Source organism: Euprymna scolopes, chromosome 19 (genome assembly GCF_053919585.1).
Source record: "Euprymna scolopes isolate OS-2025 chromosome 19, ASM5391958v1, whole genome shotgun sequence".
NCBI lineage: Eukaryota > Metazoa > Mollusca > Cephalopoda > Sepiida > Sepiolidae > Euprymna > Euprymna scolopes.
The window spans coordinates 143,839,676-143,864,617 of NC_136500.1; the positions used below are offsets into that span (position 1 = coordinate 143,839,676).

The window sequence follows — 24,942 nt, forward strand, 5'->3', positions numbered from 1 at the left end:
TTCGCCCATGTATGGTGGATTGCTATCACATTTCGACTGGTGAAGCTGCTACTAGCCGCTCACCCCTTAACATGGTTCAAAAGAGAGTTGCCAATCTAATAAATCTAAAACTGTCAAATAGGCTTCAGTCTCTCTCCCACCGACGAAATGTTGCATCCCTCTGCCTTTGTAGAAGTATATGCTCCGACGAACTACAAGCCCTTGTACCCCATATTAATCAGACAAGCAGCAAAATACCACCCCTACACAGTAGAGATCCCCAAATGCCAGAAAGTCTTCTGCTCTAGTTTTCCCTCAGAACTGCTAGACTTTGGAATTCCCTTCTGGTTTCCTGCCTCCCTAACTGTACTGACATGCAGAAGTTCAAGTGTAATATAAATAGCAATTTTACTGCTCAACTCCCTACATGGTACCCCTGCAATTATGTCACAGATAGTAGCATCAAAGTGGCACCGTGTTTTGTTTGAGGTTAAAATGAAATTACGAAAAAAGAATTATATAAAAAACATGAAAAAAATAATGAATAAATAATAACTGTTTATTCCAAGCTAATATTTTCCAGAGGACAATGCCTTTTAACAAGAGTGCTCAATAAGGAAGTAGAGCAAGATATACTCTTTATTTGTTTGTTTTTTTACATAAGCCGTAATAGGTTGCTACACAGTCATGGGCATGTTTCGGTCAGCTAGTCATCAGTAACTAGAGACCACTTCTGACGAAATTACTTATACAAAGGTAGAATCTGTATAGGTAATAACTCTGAAGAGGTCGCTAGTTACTTGTAACTGGCTGACTGAACCTTACTCAAGACTGCGTAGCGGCCTATAAACTCCCATGTAAAAAATACAAAGCATATATATATATATATATATATATATATATATATATATAAATATATATATATATATATATATATATATATATATATATATATATATATATATATATATATATATATATATATATATATATACCTATCTATCCATAGACTTGAGCCCCTGGAGAGGCAGAGGCCATCATCTACAACTTTGTAGATGTTTTTGTAGCGAGGAGTTCTTTTTACAGGGTGAGGATGCTGGCCCCACGCCCAACCTTCGCAGAAGGTATATGCAGCTCCTAGCCTTCCCAAATAGTCACCTATTTGGTACTGGTCAGGATCAACCTTGCTTAACTTTGGTGATCTGGCGAGAACCGGTATGTCAACATGATTGTGCCGTATATATATATATATATATATATATATATATATATATATATATATATATATATATATATATATATACACGAGGGGCGTTCAATAAGTAATGCCCCTGACCCACTTCCATTTGTCATATCTAGCTGAAATTTTGCATGGGCAATGATTTATATCTCCATGGGTTATCTAGCAAATTACAGCTCTGAACGAATTGTGGTTTCTGTTTTACAGGTGTTTGAACTGAGTCAGGTGTGAAATGGAGCCTGTTGAATGTCGAGCAGTGATCCGTTTTTTTTTTTATTTGAAATGACGCACACCACAGGAGACTTTTGATGAAATGAAAGAAACTTATGGTGATAATGCTCCCTCTATATGACCTTGTAAAATGCTGGCATCATAAATTCAAACATGGGCGGAAGTCTGTGGAAACAGCTCCCAGACCTGGGCGCCCCCTTCTGCAATTGATGAGGCATCTGTCCGTCAAGTTGAGGCTGCCATTTTGAAAGATCGGTACATTACTTTTCGCCAAATAGCCTAAGATGTCAAGATTAGAATAGGGTCTGTGGAAACTATCATTCATGACCATTTCCATATGCATAAGGTGTCTGCCAGAGTGATTCCCATGTTGCTCACACCATTGTAGAAGTGAGAACGCGTCAAGTGCTTGAGGATGAATTTGGAGATGTGCCAAGATGAGTCAAAGTTTTTCAAAAGACTGATTACACAGAATGAAACCTGGGATCATCACTATAATCCAGAGACCAAAGCCAAGTCAATGCAGTGGACTTGGCCTCACCACCTCCAAAGAAGGCAAGGGTGCAGCCCTCCGCTGGCAAGGTCATGCTCAGAGTCTTCTGGGACCAGGACGGAGTAGTGATGACAGATTTCCTGACAAAGGATACCACAATTACAGGAGCTTATTATGATTCACTTTTGAGGAAATTAAGGGAAGCTATCAAAATCAAGAGACGGGGCAAGATCAGCAAAGGGCCCCTCCTCCTGCAGGACAACGCCCCAGTCCACAACTCGCATGTCGCCAGATCAGAAGCACAGGCATGTGGTTACGAAATCCTACCCCATCCTTCCTACTCTCCTGACATTGCACTCTCTGACTTTTACCTCTTCCCAGCCATGAAGTTGTTTTTGAAAGGAAAGCGTTTCCCAAATGATGCAGCCTTGATTTCTGAAGTCACGTCGTGATTGGAGGACCAATCTGAGGTGTTCTACAAAAACGGTCTCCAGAGCTACATCAAACGTTGGGAGAAATGCATAACTCTGGGTGGTTCCTATGTAGAGAAAGACTAATAAGTGTGCTAAGTTTCGTTGCTCTACTGCTATGGGAAATGGGGCAGGGGCATTAGTTATTGCACACCCCTCGTATATATACATATATATATATATATATATATATATATATATATATATATATATATATATATATATATATACATATCTATATATATATATATATATATATGTATACATTATATATACATATATGTATACATTATATATACATATATATATACATTATATATACATATATATATATACATATATATACATATATATTATATATACATATATATACATACATATATATGCATATATATATATATATATATATATATATATATATATATATATATATATTAGTGATGGGACGATTCCAAAATTATTCCCGATTTCGATACAATTACCGATTCCTTTCAAAATTTCCGATTCCGATTCTTTTAAACTTTATACATATTTAATTGGAGATTTGCTTTGTTTTGTTTTTGTTTTGTTTTGTTTCTTTCGTAAAGTTTCAAATTATGACATAAACCCCTGGGAAATATCTGCGTATATTTTTTCTCAAATGTTTGCTCTGTAATTGATTAAAAATTATAAGACAACAAAACATTTATTTTGATTTTAAAACAAAGCTATATTGTATCAGTTCGTATTTAGTGTATAACATGCTACTTACATAAATAGTTAAATAGTCGAAAATATTCGAAGATTGGTAGGCAAAATAAGAAAACGATGTAAGAACAACATTTTAACAACGCCGCCTCTCATTGTTACGGAATTTAGGTAAAAATGGCACCGGTAAAAATGGCACTGGTAAAAATGGCACCGGTAAAAATGGCACCGGTAAAAATGGCACAAGTGAATAAATAGGTAAAAATGGCACGTAATGGATTAATGAAAAAAATGACAAAACAAGAACATGCATGAATATCTCACAGTGTTACAGAAAATAATGAGAAGTTTGTCAAATTTAAATAGATCCTAAATGCGAATCTCGTTTTTGAGATTTCCCAAAGTGCTATTACGTCACAGGTGTCAGAAATAACTTTTTTCATCTGTGTGGTAATTCATTCACCTCTTCTCCCCTATTATAAGTTGAACAGTGAACACTGGGCAGAAATAAATTTAAAAATCTCCCTTATTTACAAACAAGTTCCTTTTATTTTAATTAGTTACTTCTATTTATTTGTTTCTTTACCATATATTCGATTCGATGTCTATACTAATAAATGCCTTAAAAATAAGAATTATCGAACATTTATTACTATAGACAACAAAATGAAAAAGTAAAATATACAACAAATAAATGCTACCAAACGCAAAATATGCTAAAAGTAAAAATAAAATAAAAATAAGCAATTTATATATTTTTCAAAAATACAAAAAAAATAACTTAGGCATAAACAATTATAGCGAGGAACATTCCATTTGATGACGGCTTCTGATATTGAAATCAGAAATCAACATTATGTTATTCGTTCCTCGTAATTTATGTACACTTAGTGTTGTTTCTTTTTTATGGAACTCCTGCATTGCAACATGTCGGCAATGGAGGCGAGTTATCGACCCCCTTTATGAAACTCAAATATAAAGAAGTTTCTTCATAAATATTTCAAGTTTTTTTTTTTAATTACTACATTGATGAATTAAAATTATATTTTGATACATTTTATACAACCTTAATGTAAAAAAAAAAAAATACTAAAAACAATCTATAAATGTTTTTAGCATATTTTATTTCCAATTATGAATCACTCATTAAAAAGAAATATTAAACTTTAAAATTATAGTTCGATACATTTTTATACTTTAAAAATTAAGTACTCCTTGTGCGTTGAGTCTTAATATTCAACCTAAATATTCAATATTCAGCCTAAATATTCAATGACCTCTCCCCTTGATGCGGAAATAAACTTTTTTATTTTGTAAACAAACGAACGTATTGTACTTATGGATGTTTGATACCGAAAGAAATATGAACTTAAAAAAATAATGTTACTTTTATTTCATTAAATTGTTAGGTGAAAGTGCAAAATAGTTCACCCCCCACCTCCATGTTAAGAATGGCTTTCTAAATAGTTATTATTTCAACATTGTTTGTACTCTCGGGGTGTCAAACATGTATAAGTACCTATTTTACTGTTATTTATATTGGAATCAGTTTATAATTTTATGTCAGAAATATACTCAGTGACCGATTGACCCCAGAACTGTCCTCAGAACGGTTTCATACTCAACTGTGAGCATGAAACTGTGAGATGAATTGGTCATAAAACCTTTTCGCACGTATACGCGATAACACGTGTTATCTTTCACTTTAGTTTATGTGCCTGTTGAATTTGTTGATAAGGCAATAAAACTATTTTTGGTAATTAACAGCATTGATACAGTTTAGCTTTGAGAATTTTGTGTTACTGTTCCCATTCCAGCTTTGGACTACTATTCTCATCTTGAGTATTCCTATTTACTTGCTTCCCCAAGAGGGCAAAGTTAGACACAAGGTCGTTTTTTTATGTGGGCAATATCCAGCTCTCCTACAAGAGGAACTCTGGATCAGAACAAAAATTAAAATTGTCTCTGAAAGGATTTATTAATTATTATTAATTTAAATTGTCTGAAAGGATTTATTAATTCTTCATTGAACGGGGAGATAATAGGTGGAGTGTAGCATCAGAAGTGATACTACTCTTTGTTAACGTATCAGTCGATGCAACCTCCGACAGAAATTCTGTGCAGATTCTCGAGTTCAACAGAAACATTCCAGAGTTCAATATTTATTCAATAATAGCAGTTTTGGATAAATAAGAAAAAAATGGCAAAGCCCAACTTATCAACGATAAAATACATTCAATGATAAAATTAATTTAGAGTGCACCAAAATTAGTTTTTTCTTTTATCAAAGATAAAAGCCTGTCGAGGATAAGTGTCAACCAGGGAGCTTTTAATTACACTAAACAAAGTGCATCTTTTCTGGATCATTTTTATTTTGTTTTGTTTTAGGGGGAAAAAAAACTTATCTCCGTGTGTGTTTTATCCTTGATAACTAGCGATTCATTATGAAAAAAGAACCCAAAAATACAACTACAACTTGTCCAGAAAAGATGCATTTTGTTTAGTGTAATTGAAAACTTCCACATTAACCCTTATCCTCGAGTGTGTTTTATCCTTGATAAGTTGCGATTCATTAGTCCTAAGTACCCCATTTTGGGGAGCTAGATAGTCACCAGATTAAAAACCGACTTTGTGTCTAACTTTGCCCTCACGGGGTGCAATTAAATAAGAACCTTTAGATAAATAATGCTTCTAAACTGAGGTAATTGTAACTTTTTGTTCCGATCGAAAATGCCCCTTTTTGGGGAGCTGGATATTCCCCAGATTTAAAACCAACCTTGTGTCTAACTTTGCCCTAGCGGGGTGCAATTAAATAAGAACCTTTAGATAAACAATGCTTCTAAACTGAGGTAATTGTAATCTTTTGTTCCGATGAAAACTTCCCTTGGGGGGGGGGGCTGGATATTAAAAATCGACCTTGTGTCTAACTCTGCCCTCGTTGACGGCAAGAAAATAGGAACTTTTACAAAACCCAAAATGAGGTTAGAATTTGGGACCCCATAGCTTCAGTAGCACCTTTTGGTGCCATTTTTACCTAGTTGTTCCACTTGTGCCATTTTTACCGGTGCCATTTTTACCGGTGCCATTTTTACCGGTGCCATTTTTACCAGTGCCATTTTTACCGGTGCCATTTCTACCGGTGCCATTTTTACCGAGCACCATTGTGACGAACGAATTTCTAAATAATGTTACTATTTAGAAAAACATTTTTAATGTGAGATTGCGTGCGCTTTCTGTGCTTTCTCTCTATGAATGAACTAAAATTTTATTTTAATTATAAAAATTTGGTAGGTTATTAAATTGATTTACTTTGCTATAAAAATAAAACAAAACAAAAACAAAACGAAGTGCAAATGGTGATGACGATGACGACGACGACAACAACAACAACAACAACAACAACAACGACGACTTTGTAGATTCCAAAATGAAATATTACTTTTATAGATTACGTGTTGGAACATTTTTTAAATTGATGGAAAGAAAAGCGATCATGGTACTTGTGCACTTTACGCCCCTCATTAAAAAACGAAAATTTCAAAAAGCAATTATATTCTACGTACCCGTTATGGAATGAAGTTCTCCTAAGAAATTTCACTTAATTTCATCAAGTAGTTTTGATTTTACAGCTTGTTTTCAGTCTCAGTAACATGGAATTTCTCTAATAAATCGCTTAATTGATATCAAAGGGAAGTAATCCATTATACTTCGACCAAAATCAATGCTAATGGTGTAGTTTAGATTGACTGTTTCGAATGCCTCGAATGAATGCTTTTAGCGATAAAAACAAAATACTTGATGAAATTAAGTGAAATTTTTTTATGAGAACTTCATTCCATAACGGGTACGTAGAATATAATTGTTTTGTTTGTTTGTTTGTTTTTTTGAAATTTCCCTTTTTTAATGGGGGACATAAACTGCATGATCATTTTAAAATTTAGAGTGTGAGATCAGTTTCAAATATAAATTTAACGTAAAATGATCATCGTTTCTGGCCACCTTAATTCTTTATGGATGTTAACTAAATGGTTTCCCACTAAATCAAGTTCGATTTGCAACGTTGTAAAACCATGTGTAATCGCTTAAAAAGTAGACACCCCCTCCTCCAATTAGCGCACATAATTTAAAATTGGTAACACACTACAATGTTTTGGAAAAGCAGCTCATTTTCTGCTAAATTTATTTGTGAAATTGACCCTCTATTTTAAATTCCTAATCATTTTATATTTATTTATTTTTTATAATCATGAGTGTTTTTAGGCAATGTTTATATTTCATTTTTAAATAGTTACGTGTAAAACGATACGAAGATGTAAATAATGTATTCTCGTGAAATTATCGGTGTTTTTCATTCCGTTTTCATTTTTCCGCCCATCGCAATTATAACTTTTTGTTGCGAAAAGAAAAGTTCGATTCTCCATTTTATAAACGACACAGCCCTTTCCTACTAAGTCCGTTATAATACAAAAAATAAAGCGATTATTTGTGTTTTTTATGATTTTGCCGATTGTGTTGCGAGTCAATGGTAAAAAAAAATTAGTTAACTGCTTTAAAACGATTAGAATGGCTGGGAAACCGGTGATCATTTTATATTAAATTTAGGAATTTAAGAAAATTGGGCAACGGAAAAGGGCCATTTTCGCCAATTAGGAATAAAAGGGAAATTATTGAATAAATATCGATTAAAAATTAATTTGAGCCCGGTTCTTGCGGAAGAGGACTCCCTAATCCCCCACCCCAATTAAAAAAAAAATTATACTAATTGTTCTGTTTTGAGCTCTCGAATGCAGGAATTTTTCGGTTGTAATCGAGAATCTGCACAGAATTTTGGTTCGAAGTCAAATCGATCGAAACATTAACAAAGTTTAGTATCTGTTCTGATGCTACACTTCACCTCTTTTCGTTCAATGAAGGAGAAATGACCGAGGAAATTTTAATTTTGTTCCGACCAAAAGTGCCCCTTTTGGAAGCTAAATATTCACCATATTAAAAACTACTTTGTATCTAACTGTACTTTCTGTTGAGGGGGGGGGCGCAAGTAAATAGAAACACTCAATATGTAAACAGTAGTACAAAGCATGTTCATAACTTATAGACATCGATTTTATTTGGTTTTAAAGAACCCTTCACATTTAAATTTTCTTTTTAATATAGTTTTTTTTTGGGGGGGGGGGCTTTTAAAAAGACTATTAAAGAACAAGCTATTTTCAATCGATATTTATTTAATAATTGCCCGAAATTTATATGGGCTACTAACTCTCCATCCTAAATTCTAAAATAATTTTTTTTTTTAGTGGGTTCACAAATATCGCTCAAAATAAAATTTCAATGCGAGTGGTGGGTACTTTTAAATGTAGATATAATTTCTTTTTCAATTTGAAAAATTTCAAAATGCTTTCTCTTTATCTATTTTATCCAGACTTTGATAAATTCATTGCGATATATTCATTTATATTTTTAACGTTTGCGAAAACTCAAGAATGATCCGATAAAAAACAGACGGTGTCAGACAAAGTGGCTCCAGGAAAATAAAATAAAATTCGCCCAGTCTTTGAAATCTTCTGAGATTAAACTATGAACTCTCTGTGAAGCGGACTGTAAACATTTGGCAACTAGGTGTGAAAATATACTTGACTGTTTTATACCGTTTGATAAGGGGATGGACAAGTGACCTCTAAAACATTTACTTAAACCAATAAAAAATGAAAGGGAAATTGAAAGCATTCCCCTACAAAAATACCAAACAAAATTAATTGCTTTTTTTTCGCCATTCCTTGTCATATTTACCAATGCGGAGTAGGGGAGCGGACAAAAACCTAACCGGACAAAATCCAACACTATTATATTTTACTTTTGATTTAATTAGCAATAATGTCTGATATTATTTTTCTTGACAAAATATTTCTTTAAATTTAAACAATTTTTTCAATGCATTGAAAATAAACTGCATTCTTCTAAAGGTTATCTAGCGAATTTTCGACAAAGTTTCAAGTTTTATTTTGTTCATTTTACGCAAATAAAATAAATATAGATCTTCTTTTAATGTTATCATGATCTATAGAGGTTAGTTTTATTAATATATTTATCAAGTTTAAAAGGAATAAATATTTATCAACCAGCAATGAAAAATTAACATAATGAAATATTAAAAGTCTCGGTTTTGGAATCGGAAATTAGGCACAAATTTTTCCGATTCCGATACCGATTCCGATCCCGATCCCGATACCCGAAAACTACTGATTTTTCCGATTCTCAATTCCGATTAATCGGTACAACACTAGTACATATATATATATATATATATATATATATATATATATATATATATATATATATATATATATATATATATATATATATGTATGCATTCTATATATATATATATATATATATATATATATATATATATATATATATATATATATATATATATATATATATATATATATATGATTAGTTTTTTTGTTTTTTTTTGGAAAAAGAATTCCAGCAGAGTGCTCAATTAAAAGGAAAATCCAAATTTTAAGAGCGTATTTACATTTTGTGTACAGAAAGTTGTTAGTTGAGACAGATCATTGGTACCGTCGGTTTCAAGCCCGATAATAAGGCCCGTTTAAGGTATTCTTATCAAGCTCTCTTCAGCTAATATTCGTCTATCTTATAACCGTAAGTGTGAATATATATATATATATATATATATATATATATATATATATATATATATATATATATATATATACTAGCATTGAAGCCTGGCGTTGCCCGGGCGTTTTAAGGTGTATGCTGAGCAAAAAATGAAGTGGTAATTTTTTTTTAATTTGACCCCTATTATGACCCCTTAACATTTATTGTTTTGGGCTCAAATCAAGTTATTAAGTTAGATCCATGTCCAAGGAACCTATATTTAAAATTTCAAGTGTTTAGACCCAAAATTGTCGGAGGAGTTTAGTAGAGTTCTCAAAGGTCAAATCGTGTAACTTTGACCCCTTAACAGCGAAATTTCTCGCCGAAAATGGATCACAAAGATTTTCCCAAATCTCAGTACCCTGTATATCAAATTTCGAGTCTCTAGATTAAAATTGACAGAGTTCTTGCCTAGGGAAATGTACACAGACAGACACACAGACACATAGATCCACAAAAACGTTCACTTTTATTGATATAATAGCATGGGTGCCCGGCGTTGCTCGGGTGTCTGGAGGCGTATGCTGAGCAAAAAAAAAGGTCAATTTTTTTAAAACTTCTACCCCTATTATGACCCTTAACATTTATTGTTTTGGGCTCAAATCAAGTTATTAAGTTAGATCCATGTCCAGGGAACCTATATCTAAGATTTCAAGTGGTTAGACCCAAAATTGTTGGAAAAGTTTGGTAGAGTTCTCAAAGGTCAAATCGTTGAACTTTGAGTACTTAACAGCAAAATTTCTGGCCGAAATCGGATCAAATAGATTTTCCCAAATCTCAGTACGCTGTAAATGAAATTTCGGGTCTGTAGACTAAAAATTGACAGAGTTATTGCATAGGGAACTGTACACTGACAGACACACAGACAGACACACAGAAACACAAACACATTCACTTTTATATATATATATATATATATATATATATATATATATATATATATATATATACTAGCATCGGTGTCCGGCGTTGCCCGGGTGTTTTGAGGTGTATGCTGAGCAAATCAAAACAAAAAAACGGTCATTTTTTTAAAAGTTTGACCCCTTTTATGACCCCTTAAAATTTATTGTTTAGGGTTCAAATAAAGTTATTAAGTTAGATCCATATTCAAGGAATCTATATCTAAAATTTCACGTGTTTATACCCAAAATTGTAAGAGGAGTTTGGTAGAATTCTCAAAGGTCAAATCGTGTAAATTTAACCCCTTAATCAACAAATTTCTGTCCGAAAACCAATCACATCAATTTTCCCAAACTTCAGTACCCTGTATATCAAATTTCGAATCTGTAGGCTTAAAATTGACAGAGTTATTTCGTAGGGAAATGTACACAGACACACACACACACACACACTTTGACTTACATATATATATATATAGATAGATATATATGATGATTGCAACGTCTTGTCAGACGAGTGCCACTCCTTCAGACACTTAAAGTCCATGAGCCCAAAACTGACTGTCATTATCACAGGACCATTTTTATAGACAAATGCCTGAGGGAGTATCTATACACAGATGATGTTACAGAGTCTTAGCTTTGTACGACAGCTAAGTCTCTCTCTCGGTTCAAAATGTTGAGATCCAACAACAGGCAAGAGCAAGATAGCCAGCAACAAGTTAAACTGCATACCAGCTTAATACGGGTACTGGTCTCCCGCTTTATGGTTTTTTAAATCAGAGATTTGCTTCTCCTATAAAGGTTGCCTTCACCATGGCTTACGGGAGCCCTCTCCACCCAAGCACACACATACACACACACAAACACACACACACAGTGCTAGTTGGCCCTTGATCCCGGATAAGTGTTCATTCGCCCGTTAAAAGGTCTTGTTTTTAATCCTTCAGGGAGACTAGCCGCCTTCCTCACCAAACAAGTCTGGTGGGGAACCAGTTTAGTCGCCGGTGATCCGACTATGAGACAGGTAGTATTGGGTTTCATGGTACCAGTAGCATATGACATGACCTGACATATATATATATATATATATATATATATATATATATATATATATATATATATATATATATACACACACAAACACACACATATATACATCATATATATACATATATCTACATACCTACATATATATACATATATACACATATACATATATATATGCATATATATATATACACAATCTGATAGTATTTCATTTAAAATGTGCAATAAAGAGCAAGAACGGTTTCTTTCTCTTTTTTATGAACATGACAAAGGCTTCCTTTCCAGGGCAATTGTTCTTGACATATCAAAGGCCTTCGATAAAGTATGGCATAAAGGCCTACTTCACAAGATTTCCAGCTACGGTATCACAGGTAATGTTCTCTCAATCATTAAATCATTTCTCTCCGATAGGCTCATAAGAGTAGTGGTTGATGGGCAGAAATCAGAGGCCCACAGTATTAATGCTGGAGTCCCTCAGGGGTCCATCCTGGGCCCAACTCTTTTCCTGATCTACATCAATGATCTCCCTAAACACATACTTAAATCATTCGTTGACATCTATGCTGATGACACGACCATCTACGGCAACACATCAAAGGCTGTAAATGACAAAGTTCTCTCTGATTCTCTCTCTTCTTATCTCGAGCACGTGGTTCAGTGAGGGAAGAGGTTGCTGATTACCTTTAATGTATCTAAAACCAAGCTCCTATCTTTACATCATCAACGCTCTGATCCCCATCTGGCATCAATTGAAATGGATGGTTCTCGTCTAGGAGAGGCCCCATGTTTTTACAAGTTACTGGGCTTGACCCTTACTCCTGATCTGAAATGGAACACGTACATCAAGTCTGTTGCCAAGGTCGCTGGAAAGATGGTGGGATCCTTCTACCGCTCCAGAAGATATCTCACTACTGATGCAATTCTCTATCTATATAAAAGCCAAGTACGCCCAAGGATGGAATACTGCTGCCATATCTGGGCAGGAGCTGCTAAAAACAGCTTATCCTGACTTGACAGAGTACAAAATAGACTTCGTGTTCGTGGCTTAATGGGGGAGGCCCTTTTCTCTTCCCTGCAACCTCTCTCCAATAGAAGAGATGTTGCGAGCCTGTCTTTGTTTTATCGTTATTTCCATGGTAGATGCTCGTCTGAGCTCCAATCTCTAGTCCCCCCTCGCAAATCCTTTATGAAAAACACCCGACTAGCTGAAACCACTGTCAAAAATTTTCCCCACTCTTTATCTGTGCCTAAACCAAAACATAGATTCCATGAACAAAGCTTCTTTCTTTAGAACCGCACGCCTGTGGAACTCTGTTCCGTCAGCGTGCTTCCCACCTGACTACAACCTGGATGTCTTCAAGTCCAATGTAAACAAATTCCTGATGATCCGCTCTCTTAAGTAGACATATTTATTAACCTCCCCCCCCCACTAACGTACTGTACATACAATAACCCTTATCCCTGAGTGGCTTCCGGGGCTTGATAAGTGGTGATCACCTTGTAAAAAAAAAAATGGTTTGTTATTTTAATCAGTTCCATGAATATATCTGACGCAATACAAAGTTATATATGTTCTTTTGGTAATTAATCCAGGGAGACTTATAAGTGCCTGGTTCAAGGCTTAAGGTGCGCAAAATCATATTAACGGTACTAACGCTGCGAGAAAGAACGAGCATCACGGTGCTAGTTTCACTTCAAGGGAAATCTGACTCGACGGACTGGGTTTCACGTGCAGTGCCTTTTTTATAGGTTTAAGACCGGTTTCACCAAAAGCTGTTATAAAAAATATTTTAGAAATTCGCTTTCTCTGAATGCCGATTGGATGAAAAGTCAACACCTTTGCCACGTGGGGTGCTTTCAACCCCATCTGCGTCAATTACCATGTTTTGCCGTTTATGATGTAATATTTGTGTGGGTTTAGATAACAGATGTACGCGCAACTGAAACGCTCCTTGTTCAGTCACTTGAATTTGGGTGGCGCGTCGCCACACTTTCAACCTCTAACTCTCCTTTAATTATTAGCAACGTTATTAGCAAAGGAGGGTGCAATGCATGGGATGATGCAACTCATGAACTGGGCTAAACTATACCCCATTCAACAAAGCTTGCCTTAATTTGTCGAAATAATTGTACAAGACATTGCTTGCATGAGTGGATAAAATAGGAACAGGTACTACACTTTCATTTCATCGTATTGTCTCCGTATAATGCATGGAGTGAAAAAAGTGAAATCAAAATATTAAGAAAAACATACTTTGAGCAGAAGTAACTTTTATTAATTTACGATTTTGCAATGATTTAACACATTTAGTTATTACCTTCACAAACGATGAAATAATGCCTGGGAGTGTTCAGCAGCTCATGAAATGTAAAGCTGGTCTTTAACTCGCGAAAATGATATAATTCAAAACAAGGATATTATATGCAAGCAAACGAGCAACAGGTACTACACTTTTATTGATATTGAATTGCTGCTGACTGTATGTTTAAGAGGCAGACTAATTAGGTTTCATTATGTAATTATAAGATAAACTCATCTTAAGTTAAATGTAGTACCGAAGGGTGTTAATGAAGACACTTGAGACAGGGTAGAATTACGAGGTAGACATGTTTATTAATATGTGAATGAGTCATTCACACATCATCATCATCATCATCATCATCATCATCATCATCATCATCATCATCATCATCATCATAATAATAATAATAATAATAATAATATTATTATTATTATTAATAATAATAATAAAAATAATAATAATATTATTATTATTATTATTTATTTTTTTTTTATTTATTTATTTATTTTTTTATTTTATAAAAGTCATTTACTGAATGACTTTTATAAAAGGGTGTTCAAGGAGAAGTAACCCGATTTAGTGAAGAGTTTTTTTTTTTTTTTTTTTATTTCTTTTACAGTTAAACCGAGTCGAGTTTTTTTAATTTTTTTTTATTTATTTTATTTTATTTTTTTTACATGGAGGTCACCGTCACCACTTATCAAAGCCCGGAAGCCACTTGGGGATAAGGGTTATTGCGTGAACAGTAACCAATGTGATATCATCGTAGTAATCGTTAGTATTGGAGTTTGATAACAATAAATGCAAGTTTCATATTGTAGTCATATGGTTTAAAGTTTCATAATGTAGTCATATAGGGTAATCGTGAAGAAAGAGAGAGCCTGTTTCCTCCGTTTGACTATAGGTGGCGTTACTGTCTGTCCACCCAGTTACGGAAGCACAAAATGTTTTCAATGCCACTCTTGAAATAAAAATAAATGTTTTTGTTATATTTTAATTTTAAACGTGTTTTTTTTTTTTTTTTTTTGTTTTTTTGCAAACATATTTAAGTTTTATTTTTTCAAACATATTTACGTTTTTTTTGTTGTTGTTTTTGCAAACATATTTAAGTTTTATTTTTCCAAACATTTACGTTTTGTTGCTTGTTTATTTTCAAACATTTACGTTTTTTTTTTTTTTTTGTTTTTTTGCAAGCATAAACTAAATATTTTTAAATATTTTTCTTTTTGAAAAGTTTGCTTATGCACTTATTGTACCGGTACCGCGCTATTTCTTAATAGTAGTTTCAAGTAAGATTCAGGTTTTACAATATCCTTTTTCAAATATATATATAAATACTCGCGGAAAAGGTAAAATAAGTGCAGAAAATTAAAAAAAAAAAAAGGGGGAGGGGCTCATAAAAAAGATTAAAAAAAAAAAAAAAACGTTGATTTTTTTTTAATCATAAGAGCGTAAAAAATACTCGCCGAAAAACGGTTGTATGTTTAAAAGAAAAATATAGCAAAAACAAACGTAAATGTTTGGAAAAATAAAACTTATATATGTTTGCAAAAACAAAAAAAAACGTAAATGTTTGAAAAAAAATAAAACTTAAAACTGTTTGCAAAAAAAAAAAAAACATGTTTAAAATTAAAATATAACAAAAACATTTATTTTTATTTCAAGGGTAGCATTATATACATTTTGTGCTTCCGTAACGGGGTGGACAGACAGTAACGCCACCTATAGTCAAACCGAGGAAACAGGCTCTCTCTTTCTTCACGTTGTTTACTTTCATAGACACAATCTATTTTATTTTTATTTTATTATTTTATTTTGCTTTAATTCGCCGTTTGTATAATTTCTTTTTCTTATTTGAGTTGTTTATTTGAAATATTACTTTTGCAATTTTGATAATAATAAGTTGCACGTTTCATAATGTAATTATATGGTTATAGTTTAATTTATTGGTCTAAATCTATTTTTATTTTGTGACTGACTACACCGTCTGTATAGTTCTTCCTCTTATAGAGTTGTGAAATATTAAGTTTACAATTTTGAGGATTTTTTTGGATTATTCGGACTGACTACAGGATGTTAAAATTAGTCTGACTAATCCAAATAATAATGAAATATTCAGTTTTTTTTTTAAAAGATAATTTTTATATCTTCATGCATATGGTTTTTTTTTGTATAAATTTTACACACAAAAGGGAAATTTATAAAAGAAATCCCAAGAAACCTTAAATATTGACAATTATAATGTAAACTTGATAAGAACGAACATTTTTTAGACAAGGAACGACTAATGATTTACACCGTGTTACGATGACCTAAATTCTTTGTTCTGTAGCAGTTAATGTTCTATTTATATAATTTCACGTTTAAATCGTGTTTTTCACTTTTTAATTTTGATTCTTTTATATTTTTCTTTAATATTTTCATATATTTTATTTGTTAATGAATTGGACACACAAAACAAAACTTTTATCAATTTTCTAAAGAAATCCTAGCAAACAAAACACATTTTCTGTTTTGAACAAAAGAAAAAAAAAAAAAAAAACGAATTCATCCGCTTTTTTTTTACATTATTATTATTGCATTCCTTTACTAAAGGGTAAGTTTTTTTTATTTTTATTACACTTTTTTGAATTTCTTTCCGTTTCTTTATACACTTATAAAAAATTATATTCAATAACTTGTTAATAATCTTAGACCTTAAAATTTATTTATTTTTATTCCCCCCCAACGTATTCTGCAAAAAAAAAAAAAAAAAAAAAAAAGTATGAATGAATTTCAGATTAAAAACGTATCTAAAAATATAGGTGCTAATGCACTTACTGATCCGCGCTATTTTTTATATCGTATTTCCAAGTTTGATTAAAGTTTTATATGTTTTTTTTTTTTATTCAATTGTAAGGTTAAAGTACAGAGAATAGGTACAAAACACCCTCCTCCACATGTTAAGAATGGCTTTTTTAAATAATAACGTTATTATTTCAGCACGGATCAATAAGTGCATGAGTACGAAAATATATTATTCAATGTGAAATGTATATTTGTTTGTCAAAAATGCGATTATTTAAGACAAATTTTAGAAAATAATAAGTTTATTGCCGAAATTGAAGACGCCATTGTTTCCACGCACTTGCTAGTAAAATTTAAGGGATATATCATTATCTCGCCGAAGGATTACTTCCGGAAAGGGAAATAATAAATTTTTTTCGCGCAAATAAATAACAAAAAAGTAATTGTTTAATTGGAAATGTTTCAATTTAATTAATGAGAACGGGAACGGGTTTGTATTACTGTACACATAGATTCGAAAAAGTTGTCAAAAAAAAAAACAATATATAACAAATAAATGTTATCAAAGGCAAGATAAGTTACTTTTCTACCAAACTGGATATATTTTTTGTGTTTTTATTCAATGTAACATGTTTATTCAGCTCGAAAAAACATGCAGTGTTTACCGATGTATTGGAAAATTCAAAATTGTGGCCGACTCTCTCTTTAATACGGTAAGTTTGGGAAAAGGTATTATAAATAATAAACTAGACAAAATACTATTTAAAAAACACCGAATATATGTCAACCTATGTCACGGTAATATATATTGAGTGAGTTTCTAACAGTATTTTGTCTAGTTTATTATTTAGATTCTGTTCTTGTTTCGATGTCACTAATAAAAATACTGGAGCTTTTTTTGGTAATGTCACTTAATAGAGTTTATAAGAAAATATAGATAAGACGTATTTTTAATGCCTACACAGACGCATTTTCTCATATCAACCACAAACCCTTTTTGTGACTTTCCCCGTTTTCCTAAGCTGACATTATCTACCTGATAGTCAGAGACCTGAACCTTGGTATAACTTTTAAAAGGTGCAAAACAACAACCCTACTGCATTGACATTTGGTGAATGGAATCTAGACTAGTCAGTAGCTTCTAGTGTGGCCCCTCGATACCATATTTATGGTGGATTGCTACGGTATTTCTTTTTCAATGGTCTAAAATGTCTTCCTTTTTTACTCATTCTTTTGTCATTATTCTCTCTCTTTAGTTTCCTTCTGCTTTTAATGTCTGCTATGTTTAGTTTCCTTCTGTTCTGCTTTAAATAACTCTGCTGACCTCTCCTTAGTTTCATTCTTCTCTGCTTTAAATAACTCTGCTGACCTCTCCTTAGTTTCATTCTTCTCTGCTTTAAATAACTCTGATGACCTCTCCTTAGTTTCATTCTTCTCTGCTTTAAATAACTCTGCTGACCTCTCCTTAGTTTCATTCTTCTCTGCTTTAAATAACTCTACTGACCTCTCCTTAGTTTCATTCTTCTCTGCTTTAAATAACTCTGCTGACCTCTCCTTAGTTTCATTCTTCTCTGCTTTAAATAACTCTGCTGACCTCTCCTTAGTTTCATTCTTCTCTGCTTTAAATAACTCTACTGACCTCTCCTTAGTTTCATTCTTCTCTGCTTTAAATAACTCTGCTGACCTCTCCTTAGTTTCATTCTTCTCTGCTTTAAATAACTCTGCTGACCTTGTCGTGATAATACATACTTTGGAAGCATTGATAAACAGACTCGAAGGTGGTGTAAAATGCGTTCTTTATTGTCTAGTAGTAAACGTTGCACTGAGAAACAATGGCGGACGAGATCCATACGTCACGGGCCAAGGGGCATAACTCTAGGCGACTAATAGTCTCTTAGCCTATATTATGAAATTCCTTTCCTTCCATATATATGTATATAGTCCAAGGGCGATATTTAGCCTTTATCTGATTAAGGGATAACATAGTCTCTAATATATTATTTAGCTTGTCTCCATTGTTCTAGGGTAATGGTATTGTCTCTTTTTTTAGGATAGTGTAGCCTATAAGTTCAGTTTCTGAGGAGCATTCACTCGTCTCTGAGATCTTCTTAATTCGGGGGTGAGTTTCTCAGTTCGGGTGTGAGGCGTGCCGCTGGAGTGTTGTTCGGTGGTCGGCTGTTCGATTTGTTTAGGGGGGGGACCTTCCTTCTGGGTGGGATCCGGTGGAGAGTCGCTGGGGCGAGGTTGGTCGGATCTATTTGCGGTTGTTGATCTCCTCCCAGCTGGTCTGAGGAACTGCCTGTTCCTTCTATAGGTGTTACCGTTCTCAGATTCAACTATGTAGGATCTGGGTGTCACGCTGGAGCGCTGAATTTTTCCAGGCTACCATATCTTTGCTTTTTCCTGCTGGACATAGACATTCTGTCCTGCATGTAGGTGGGAGTGGTGTCTGTTATGTTTCCTGTCATAGCAGACCTTAGAATGATCTTTCTGTTTCTGTATGGCTGTCCTAGTCTGCTCATCGCCAAGTTGTTGCTTGGATACTAGGGGTGTCCGTATTTTTCGTCCGTTGAGTAACTCTGCCGGGGACTTAATGTCTGATGACAGTGGCGTGGCTCTGTAAGCCATCATTGCTAGGTAGCTGTCTTGACCAGTTTCCCCTGCCTTCGTCAAAATTTTCTTGCATGTTCCCACCATTCTTTCGGCGAATCCGTTAGACTTGGGGTAATGTGGGGACGATGTCCTGTGTTGGAAGCTGTACGTCCTGGCGAAATCCTTGAAATCTTTACTTGTAAATTGTGGACCATTGTCCGAGTACAAGATTTCCGGCACTCCTTGTTCCTCAAATATCGTCTTAATACTTCTAATAACGGATATTGATGAGGCGGACGGAAGGCGTCGTACGAAGGGGTTTCGGCTGTACTGATCTGCCACAAGCAGATATTCTTTCCCTGCCAATGTGAACAAGTCTGTGCTGACGTACTGCCAGGGGTACGTAGGGGTTTCGTGCTGGAGTATTGATTCGGGCGGGATACTGGCTTGGTATTTCTGGCATGTGTGGCACTCTCGGACTATATCTTCTATGTCCTTATTTAACCCTATCCAGTACACCGCTGAACGCGCTCGTAACCTCGTTCTCTCTACTCCTTGGTGTGAAGCATGCAGCTCTTCCAGTATGCCTCTTTGCAACGAGGCTGGGATAATGATTCTCTGGCTCTTGAGTAGAATTCCATCCTGGACCCCAATCTCATCTCTGAAATTCCAGAATGGCAGGAGAATTCCTGGGCAGTCAGCCCGGTTGGAAGGCCAGCCGGTCAATACCATGCTTACAAGTTGCTTTAGGAGTGGATCCTGGGATGTTTCCACTCTTATATCTTCAACTCTCGTCGGCGCAAAGTTGAGGTATGAGATCATGCTATGGATGTTGAGATCGATCCCTTCAATGTGCCCACTGGGTCTGGGTGCTACTCGTGACAAGCAGTCTGCAATTGGAACTGTTTTTCCTGGGGTATATTTTACAGTAAAATCATATCCCTCGACCTTCAATAACATTCTAGCCAGTCTTGGGGGTGCTTGTGCTAGATTTTTCAATGCTATCGACTCCAATGGCTTGTGATCCGTATGAATTGTCGTTTTGTGGCCCCAAACGTAACTGTGAAATTTCTCCAGGCCAAAGACGATAGCCAACATCTCCCTCTCTATGTTTGAGTAGCGTGTTTCTGGTCCGGAAAGTGCTTTGCTCGCGAATGCTACTGGTCTGTCGTTTTGTAGCAGAGCCGCGCCTATACCCATTGAAGACGCATCTACCTGTAGCACTATTGGTTCTTTAGGGTCGAAGTATCGGAGTGTCGTATGATTTCCGATCTCTTTTTTGATTTCTTCGAATGCCTGTTGCTCCTGTGAAGACCATGTGAAGTCATTCTTCTTCGATGTTAACTCACGTAGGGGTTTTGTCACTGTCGCGAGTCGTGGAGAGAATTTGTTCAAGTAGTTCACCAGGCCTAGGAAGCTGGTGAGCTGCTTTGCATCCTCGGGGGGGTTGCATCTGTGTGATCGCCTCTATTTTCCGGGGATCTGGCTTGACACCGTCTCTTGAGATTATGTGGCCGTAGAAAGGGATTTCGGAGGTTTTCACCACAAATTTCTCTGAATTAAACCTGTAGTTTCTTTCCCTTGCTCTAAACATTAGCTGCCTCAGTGCCTTGTCATGGTCACTGCCGTCTTCCTCGAATCCGTACACTACTATGTCGTCGCATATGGATAGGACATTTTCGAGGTCTGCGAAGTTTTCCTGCATGGCTCTTTGGAACTCATCTTGGGCAGATTTGACTCCCATGGGGTACCTGTTGTACATGTATCTGCCATGTGGGGTAATGAATGTTGTGAGACGTCTCGACTTTTCGTCCAGTTTCAAATGCCAGTAGCCGGACTTGATATCGACTTTTGTGAACCATCTAGCGTTGTCTAGTTCCGCAGTGATGTCTTCGAATGTCGGAGTCGCATAGTGTGGTCTGTGCACTGCTTTATTTAAGTCTCGGGGGTCGAGGCATAGCCTGACCGATCCGTTCCTTTTAGTGGTACAGACGAATGAGTTTACCCAGGGCGTTGGGTCCTTTACAGGGGAAATTATTCCCTGGGCCTCTAAGGAGTCCAACTCCAATTTCAACTTTCCTTTTAGGGATATTGGGACTCGACGTGGTGGGTGGACAACTGGTGGTACTTCGGGGTTTAAATGGATGGTGTGTTCACCTGGCAGACAACCAATGGGGTCGAATACGTCTGGAAATTCCTCAATGATTTTCCTCCTTTCTCCAAGGTTTCCCATTGTACATGGTTCCTGCACGGGGACCGGTTTCATGTCGTGCGGGGGAGTAGGCCGGGATGCTTTGTCCGTCACATGAGTTGTGTCCGTTTTTATAGCCAAGTTAATGGTGACTAGCCCTAATTCTCTTGATGTTTGGAGTCCTATTAGTATAGGGTCTCTTGATTTCACCACGTGAAAGGTCGCTTTAACGAACTTGTCGCGGGATCTGACCCCTAAACGACAGGTCCCTTCATGGTCTATCGTTGAGCCTCCAAACGCAATTAGCCTTATAGCTGATTTTTCCAGTGGTACTCCTTTCAGTTCCTTGAATACCTGTTTAGGTAACAGGTTGCTCATTGCACCTGTGTCGATTTTCGCGTCAACCTCTATTTGGGCTTTGCTGTTGCCTATCTTCAGTTTTGTGAAAGCTTCTGTGGTCGCTAATGGTAATTCCTTTACTGTGTGAAAGTACAGCTCCTCTGTGGAACTGTCGTTGCTACCCATATGTGCTGCTGCCATGTGGATTTTATTCTTATTATATTTCTTCTGTGGCTGGAATGACTGTCTGCGTGTGTGCCCCTCGTCTCCCATTTTAGAGTGGCAAACTTTAGCAAAGTGTCCCTTTTTATTGCATTTTAGGCAGTATTTGCCTTTAGCTGGGCATTTATATTGATGGTGTTTTGTGCCACAATTACCACATGTGGTAGGTCCACTGGGCTGTCTGGCTCTAACTGCGAGTGTAGAGCTGTCTTCTACTGCTGTTGTACGTAATGCTTCCATTTGTTTACACGTGGCTTCTTCTGTCTCGACGATTCCGAGTGCTTTCTCGATCGTGAGATCGCTTCCTTCTCTTATTAGGGACTTTTGTGCAGACTGTAAATAAATACCGAATATGAATAGGTCCAACACAATGGTCTCTTCCACCGTCCGACTGTATTCACACTGTTTGGCTGTCTGACGCAGCCGACTTAGAAATGCGTGTGCCGATTCATCCGCGTTTTGTTTACATTTTAGTAGGTTGTGTCTAGCTACACGAAAGTTCGATCGCGGATTCGCATATTCCTTAAAAAATTGGATATATTTATCCAATGTCCTTTCTTCTCCCTGTCGAAAGGGAAAAGTGTCACTTATTTCCTGGCCCTCGATACCAGACCATATTAGCAAGTAATTTAACTTTGTGTCTGAATCTACGTCTTTCATTGGGCCGTCGAAATATAAATGAACTTGCCTGATAAATCGGTCCATTGATTTAGCCAAATTTGAAGTGTTCCAATCGATTGTTGGAGGTGGTAGTTGCGAATATGTATTCATCGTCGATTGTGAGAAAAATACCGACACCACGTGTGTTTTTGTATTAATTTTTTTTTAGATCCCGAAAATGTTCGTTTTTTTTTGTTTTTTTTTTAGGGTAATATTGTTACTATTCCTGTGATTCTTTAGAGGATCCCACTTCAAACACCATGTCGTGATAATACGTACTTTGGAAGCATTGATAAACAGACTCGAAGGTGTAAAATGCGTTCTTTATTGTCTAGTAGTAAACGTTGCACTGAGAAACAATGGCGGACGAGATCCATACATCACGGGCCAAGGGGCATAACTCTAGGCGACTAATAGTCTCTTAGCCTATATTATGACAGACCTCTCCTTAGTTTCATTCTTCTCTGCTTTAAATAACTCTGCTGACCTCTCCTTAGTTTCATTCTTCTCTGCTTTAAATAACTCTGCTGACCTCTCCTTAGTTTCATTCTTCTCTGCTTTAAATAACTCTGCTGACCTCTCCTTAGTTTCATTCTTCTCTGCTTTAAATAACTTTGCTGACCCTTTCACAAACTCCACAACCAAACTATGAAAACGTCCACTTATTCTAACTTAATATCTTAACCCAACCCTTAAGATCACCATGAATATGAAATATGTGTCTATACTAAGTATGCCTTCTCTTGGCAGAGTCATCTCTGAAGAAGAAGCCATCCCTAGCTACATGGAGTAGGTATCTTTGAAAGTATCCTTAAGCAAATTGATCATACACTGTCTGCTCATCTTTAGGTCCACATTCACGTATGTGGAAATTTTAATGTTCAAAATGTTGAATGGATAATCAACTTAAAAACAAAAGATGATGAAATTGAAATTTTGTCATGATTACTCTCTTCCTTATGGCTTAACACAAATTGTTAATGAGTCCGCACACATACCCGATGGATAATTTTGCAATTCTTGTAGTTTTTTCTAACAACGTGCCAGTTCACAATTAAACAAATTCCAGGTGAATTTTGTTCTCTCTCTCTTTCTCTCTCTCTCCCCCCTTTCTCTCTCTCTCTCTCTCTCTGTATATATATATATATTATATATATATGTATAGATATCTGCATATATATATGTATAGATATCTGCATATATATATGTATAGATATCTGCATATATATATGTATAGATATCTGCATATATATATATATATATGTATAGATATCTGCATATATATATGTATAGATATCTGCATATATATATGTATAGATATCTGCATATATATGTATAGATATCTGCATATATATACATATGTGTAGATATCTGCATATGTATATGTGTAGATATCTGCATATGTATATGTATAGATATCTGCATATATATATATATAGATATCTGCATATATTTATGTAAAGATATCTGCATATATATGTATAGATACCTGCATATATATATATATATATATATATATATGTATAGATACCTGCATATATATATATATATATATATATATATATATATATATGTATAGATACCTGCATATATATATGTACAGATATCTGCATGTATATATATATATATATGTATAGATATCTGCATATATATATGTATAGATATCTGCATATATATATGTATAGATATCTGCATATATATATGTATAGATATCTGCATATATATATGTATAGATATCTGCATATATATATGTATAGATATCTGCATATATATATATGTATAGATATCTGCATATATATATGTATAGATATCTGCATATATATATGTATAGATATCTGCATATATATATATATATGTATAGATATCTGCATATATATATATGTATAGATATCTGCATATATATATATATGTATAGATATCTGCATATATATGTGTATAGATATCTGCATATATATGTGTATAGATATCTGCATATATATATATGTATAGATATCTGCATATATATGTGTATAGATATCTGCATATATATATATGTATAGATATCTGCATATATATATGTGTATAGATATCTGCATATATATATGTATAGATATCTGCATATATATATATATATGT

The 24,942-nt window shown here is 34.7% G+C and overlaps 1 long non-coding RNA gene across 1 annotated transcript in view; it reads left to right on the forward strand.

Moving 5' to 3' along the window:
- The first annotated feature begins 15,997 nt into the window (after window positions 1–15,997).
- The window catches only part of LOC145240017 (uncharacterized), a 21,413-nt gene continuing 12,468 nt past the window's right edge, over window positions 15,998–24,942 (forward strand). The window contains exon 1 of the long non-coding RNA XR_013862462.1: window positions 15,998–16,632. This is a non-coding gene — a long non-coding RNA (uncharacterized LOC145240017). The remainder of the gene's footprint in view (window positions 16,633–24,942) is intronic.